Source organism: Pseudophryne corroboree, chromosome 1 (genome assembly GCF_028390025.1).
Source record: "Pseudophryne corroboree isolate aPseCor3 chromosome 1, aPseCor3.hap2, whole genome shotgun sequence".
Taxonomy (NCBI): Eukaryota; Metazoa; Chordata; class Amphibia; order Anura; family Myobatrachidae; genus Pseudophryne; species Pseudophryne corroboree.
This window is the reverse complement of record NC_086444.1, coordinates 74984631-74990601: the sequence shown is the minus strand read 5'-3', so window position 1 is coordinate 74990601 and position 5971 is coordinate 74984631. Positions and strand designations below refer to the sequence as shown.

At 43.3% G+C, this 5971-nt stretch overlaps 1 non-coding gene across 1 annotated transcript; it reads right to left on the bottom strand.

The window, feature by feature from the left end:
• Nucleotides 1-4101: 4101 nt before the first annotated feature.
• On the bottom strand, nt 4102-4197 carry LOC134932883 (small nucleolar RNA U13). Its single transcript, XR_010179522.1, has one exon. It is a non-coding gene; the product is annotated as a small nucleolar RNA U13 (small nucleolar RNA).
• Between the last annotated feature and the right edge of the window lie 1774 nt (nt 4198-5971).

Genomic DNA, 5971 nt, shown 5'->3' with positions numbered 1-5971 from the left:
TATATATATATATATATATATATATATATATATATATATATACAACCAAGATTTGCTGGCACTCCAACTCCAATACAACTGCTCCGGTGCCCAGTAAAGGTAAATCAATATAAATCCAAAAGAATAACTGGCACTCTGGAGTCTAAGCAAATAGTTGAAAAACTTTTATCCACAGTCAACGTTTCGGGGGTCTTAGCCCCGTCGTCAGGACATAACAGTACAGCATACACAACATAATAAAAAACTTACCCCACCTTTGTACCCCACCGCAAGTGTATGTCCGCCCGCGGTCTCTCCCTTGACTTCCGCCCGCCGGAGGTCACGTTTCTTCCTCCGCCCGGCTTCCGCCCCAGGTGTTGCTAGGCAACCGCGAGTGTGCGTTCCACTCACCCCGGCGTCTGCGCTCCACCGAGCGGAAGTTCCTCGTACGTCTCACGGAGGGGGTGAATCATCTGGGCAGGTCCCGCCAGCGAATCTACAAAAAATATACATTTGTATTTTATTAAAGTGTTACAAAAAACAATATGACATATAATAATAAACCTTAAACATAATTGCATATGGACAAAAATGTCCCAGTCCCCAGCATTATATCAATTGCATAAATTACTTATAACTGAATGAGAGTTAAATAGTATTCCAATTAATTTTTTCATTAAGGGGCTATAGTTCCTAACCGGATTATCCATCTTGATTCTTTCAGCAAGAGCTCGCGGGCTCTATTGCCACCTCTCAATGTGATAGGCACATGATCTATAATAAAGTATTTTAGCATTTCTAGCCTATGTCCAACAGATTTAAAATGTTTTGCTACAGGTTGGTCAATAGACCTACCCTGTAGAGCAAGCCGTATAGCAGACCGGTGAGCCGTCATCCTTTCGGTGAATTTTCTAGTAGTCTGCCCCACATAGTATAGTCCACATGGACAAACAATAATGTATACCACGTGAGACATATTACAGGTGAGTACATAACGTATGTCGAACTGTTTGCCTGTATGGGGGTGAACAAAGGTCTTACATGGAATCAGATGAACACATGTGGCACAGCCACAACATCTGTAGCATCCAGGGGGTTTTCTATGGATATTAGGGGGTAATGCTACCCCCCTCCCTGTTATATCTGCCCTTACCAGCCTGTCTCTTAAATTACTACCCCTTTTGAAAGCAGCTATCGGTCGGCTATTGTTCAGCCCCTTCAGCTCCGGATCTGTCTTAATAATGGGCCAAAGGGCATTGGTCGCTCTTTTAATAACAGGGCTGGCTGTAGTGTAATCTGACGTCCATGGGATCAGATTACTGGAACTGCGTGCCTCGGGATTGAGAAGATCAGATCTAGACATATTGAGTACTTTCAATTTTTGTGAGTTTAAAGTCTTGCTATTGTACCCTCGCGCTTCAAATTTACTGATAAGTGTATCAAGTTGTTCGGGAACTTTATCAGCATCACTGGTGATGCGCACTATGCGCATCATTTGTGACATAGTCAGGCCTCTTTTCAGTGCTTCAGGATGATGACTGGAATTCATAAACGTATTCCTGTCAGTGTCTTTAGTGAATACTTCAGTACATATCAGATTATTCGTGACTAACACCTTCACATCTAAAAAATGAATTTCCTGCAAACTATAAGAATAAGTAAATTTAATTGGGGAAGTCCTGTTGTTAACCTCAAGCATAACCCTCTCCAGGAGTTCAGCACCTCCTGTCCAAAGCAGGAATACATCGTCGATGTATCTAGTGTACCACATAATATCTTTGTTAATTTCCTGGTCCTGAAAGAATATTTGAGATTCCTCTTCAAACATAAATATGTTAGCGTAGGAGGGTGCCACGGCAGAACCCATGGCACACCCCCTACGCTGCAAGTAAAAGTTTCCATCAAACAAAAAATAGTTTTTAGTTAAAGTTAATTCTAAGAGGCGTAAGAACAAGACATTATCAAACTTAGTATTGCTCAAGTTCCGTTCAAGGAAATTGCGCATCGCTGATAGACCACCGGTGTGTGGAATTGATGTATATAGACTACAAACGTCCAGAACCACCATAAGTGTACCAGAAGGGATACTGTTGATGGAGATTAATTTCTTTAAAAATGAGGTAGTGTCTTTCAGAAACGTATCCTGTTTCAGGAGTAGAGGCTGTAAGATACAGTCTAGTAGTTGTCAGACAGGTTGTAGAAGAGAGTCCCGTGCCGAAATTATTGGCCTTCCAGGCGGTTTTTCTTTATTTTTATGAAGTTTTGGAAGAGTGTAGATTACCGGAACCTTCGGAAAGCGAACCAAGAGGGCTTCATACAGTTTAGGTGGAATCTTATTCGAAGATTTCGCTTCATCCAAAATACCCATAAGCTCTTTCTGATAGTCCATGGTAGGATCTTTAGCTAGCTTTTTATAAATGGCAGAGTCGGATAGTTGAGACATAATTTCAGAGCGATAGTCCCCAATGTCCTGGAGGACAATTGCCCCACCCTTATCGGCGGGCCGGATTACGAGGTCTTCATAGGACTCAAGATTTTTCAGAGCACCTATTTCCTCTTTAGATAAGTTATGTCTTATTTTGCATGGAGCCATGGTGAATTTTTCTACGGCTTTATCCATCATTCTCCCAAATGTTTTAAGGGAGGCGTTGGTTGAAGTAGGATCAAATGTAGATCTGGATGCAGATCTAATAAAATCATCATACACCGTAGGGGTAGATAAATCACCGGAGGCATGTTGATAAAACTCCTTAAGGCGTAACTTTCTTGCAAAACGGTGAGAGTCTCTTTTCCAATTAAAGGTATCAAATTTAGTGGTAGGGACGAAGCTGAGTCCTTTATTAAGGACCCTTTCTTCCACTTCACTCAGAGATCTTGAGGAAAGATTGAAAATTAAGTTGTCTTTTTGTTTCCACCCCTTCTGCCCCCTCTTGTTTTGGCCACCCCTGCGGTTGGAAGATCTCCACTGGAAGGCACCCCTTCCGTTCCTAAAGGGATCTGTCGTGCTCTGGTTACTTCATCTGGTTCGGAGACAGCAAAATCGCTGTCACTATTGGAGGTATTTCTATCACTCTGGCCGCTCTGGGTCCTTTTCTGCCACGGTCTACGTTTGGGATTCGATGTCCTATTTCCCCTCATACTGTCTCCACCTGCAAGCCATTTATAGACTTTGTTTTCCTCATAGTCCAAATCAACAGTATACTTCTTGTTTTTCTTGAATTTAATCAGATTTTTCTTATAATTTTCACACTGTATTTCCAACTTGTGAATCCAGTTCTGGCTAGTTTCAGCCTCCATGGTTACTTTAAATTCTCTTTCAAATTCAGCAATTTTCATTCGGGTAAGATTTAATTCCCTATTAGCTTCTTCTATGACAGCTATCATTATTCGGTTATAAGTAATTTATGCAATTGATATAATGCTGGGGACTGGGACATTTTTGTCCATATGCAATTATGTTTAATGTTTATTATTATATGTCATATTGTTTTTTGTAACACTTTAATAAAATACAAATGTATATTTTTTGTAGATTCGCTGGCGGGACCTGCCCAGATGATTCACCCCCTCCGTGAGACGTACGAGGAACTTCCGCTCGGTGGAGCGCAGACGCCGGGGTGAGTGGAACGCACACTCGCGGTTGCCTAGCAACACCGGGGGCGGAAGCCGGGCGGAGGAAGGATCGTGACCTCCGGCGGGCGGAAGTCAAGGGAGAGACCGCGGGCGGACATACACTTGCGGTGGGGTACAAAGGTGGGTTAAGTTTTTTATTATGTTGTGTATGTGTACTGTTATGTCCTGACGACGGGGCTAAGACCCCCGAAACGTTGACTGTAGATAAAAGTTTTTCAACTATTTGCTTAGACTCCAGAGTGCCAGTTATTCTTTTGGATTTTTATATATATATATATATATATATATATATATATATATATATATATATATATATATATATATATATATATATATATATATATATATATATATATATAGTTACACACACATACATACACCTGTGCCCCTACTAAAATTTCCTCAGAGGAAGACCACCCTGTCAGACATGCTACATACATGTGCAAACACCCCACAGACACTCCGGGGCTTATAGGGGACAGATCCTTTAATCAGAGGAGTAATGTGCCAAGTCGTAACAGAGGGACTGCACATGTCACACAGCCGTGTGAACTCTCATTTATCACGTTTATGAACCAGAAGGATCGACTGTCAAATCTGTCAAGGGACACAGAGAGGATTTTGTCAGCTCACAACCCAGCGTTAGTAGCAGAGAACTGAACAACAAAGTTTGCCCACAGACCTGCAGCGCCCTTTTATTCATATATCAGTATATACTTAACTATACACAGCACTAATTTAACTTCGCCCCCCCCTGTTTGCTCCCTGATACAGTGGTGAAGGAAGGATCAGCGTCCTTGCATGGAAGGAGGGAAAAATGGTGCCGAGTAGTGTGCTGGTTGACTGAGGAAGAAGTCCCGCCCCCGCAATGGCGCGCTTCTCCTCAGTGTGGATTGCTACGTTTTTATACTGGCGGGGGTTAGGACAGTGCTACCGCACTATATGCCCTTATGTGCCAGTGTTAAAAGAGGATTTTATGCAGCCCAGGCCCCCCCCCCCCCCCGCGCCCTGCACCCTGCAGTGCCTGTTATGTGTGGGAGCATGGCGCACAACGTTCCGTTCGCTGCGCTGTACCTCAGAAAGCCGTCACTGGAGAAGAAGTCTTCTTTCTTCTGCTACTCACCTGTCTTCTGACTTCTGGCTCTGTAAGGGGGTGACGGCAGGCTGCGGGCAGTGGCGCACGGAGGGGGGGTTTCTGAGTACCCAGAAACCCCCCTGATGGACCAAATTCTTTTTTCCAGAGACGGAGACAGCTATGTCTCCGTCTCAGAATAAACCGCGACCGCAGCAGAGCTAACAGAATGTCACGGACGGGAGAGCTGGGGAGTTGCTGCGCATGCTCATCCCACAGCTGCTCCTTCGTCCGACTTTGTCACACTCTGAAATACATGGGCCGGCTGCCACCAGTCTCCTCCTCTCAGCACTAGGTTTGTGTGTATATATGTAAAGTGTGTGTGTGTGGTATGATATGTATGATTTTGCAATGTATATGTGATTGCAGTGCTACTGTGTGTGGTATGATATGTATGTTTGTGTAGTGTACTATGTATGTGTGTGCAATGTTTGTGGTGAGCTATGTGTGTGTGACTGTGTGTGTGTGTGGTATGCTGTGTATCATGATTTTGTACTATGTATGTGTGTGCAATGTGCGTGGTGATCTACAGTATGTGTGTATTTGTGTGGGATACTATGTATATATCTATATGTTTTGTACTATGTATATGTATGTGTGGTGTGCTATGTATAGTGTGTGTCTGTGCAATGTGTGTATTTGTGTGGTGTGCTATGTAATGTATAAGTGTGTGTGCTATGTATGTGTATGCAATGTGTGTTGTGAGCTACAGTATGTATGTGTAGTGTGCTATGTATACAGTGTGTGTGTTTGTGCGTGTGTTATGCTATGTATGTGTATGCAATGTGAATTGTGAGCTACAGTATGTATGTGTGGTGTGCTATGTATACAGTGTGTGTGTGTGTGTGTGTGTTATGCTATGTATGTGTATACAGTGTGTGTGTGATGTGCTACTGTGTGTGTATGTGTATGTGTATATATATATATATATAATGTGTGTGTGTACAGTATGGAAACCCCCCTTCAGAAAATCCTGTGTTTGCCCCTGGCGGGAGTGAGCATCTAGGCGTACCCAGCGATCAGCACCCTCAGGAGCTAATGGTGTCTTGTAGCCTGAAGCAGAGCCATTGAACTCACTGGAAGTGGGTAATACTTCTCTCCCCTAAGTCCCACGAAGTAGGGAGACCGTTGCCAGCAGCCTCCCTGAAAATAAAAAACCTAACATAAGTCTTTTCAGAGAAACTCAGTAGAGCTCCCCTGTAGAGCTCCAGTCTGCCTGGGCACAAT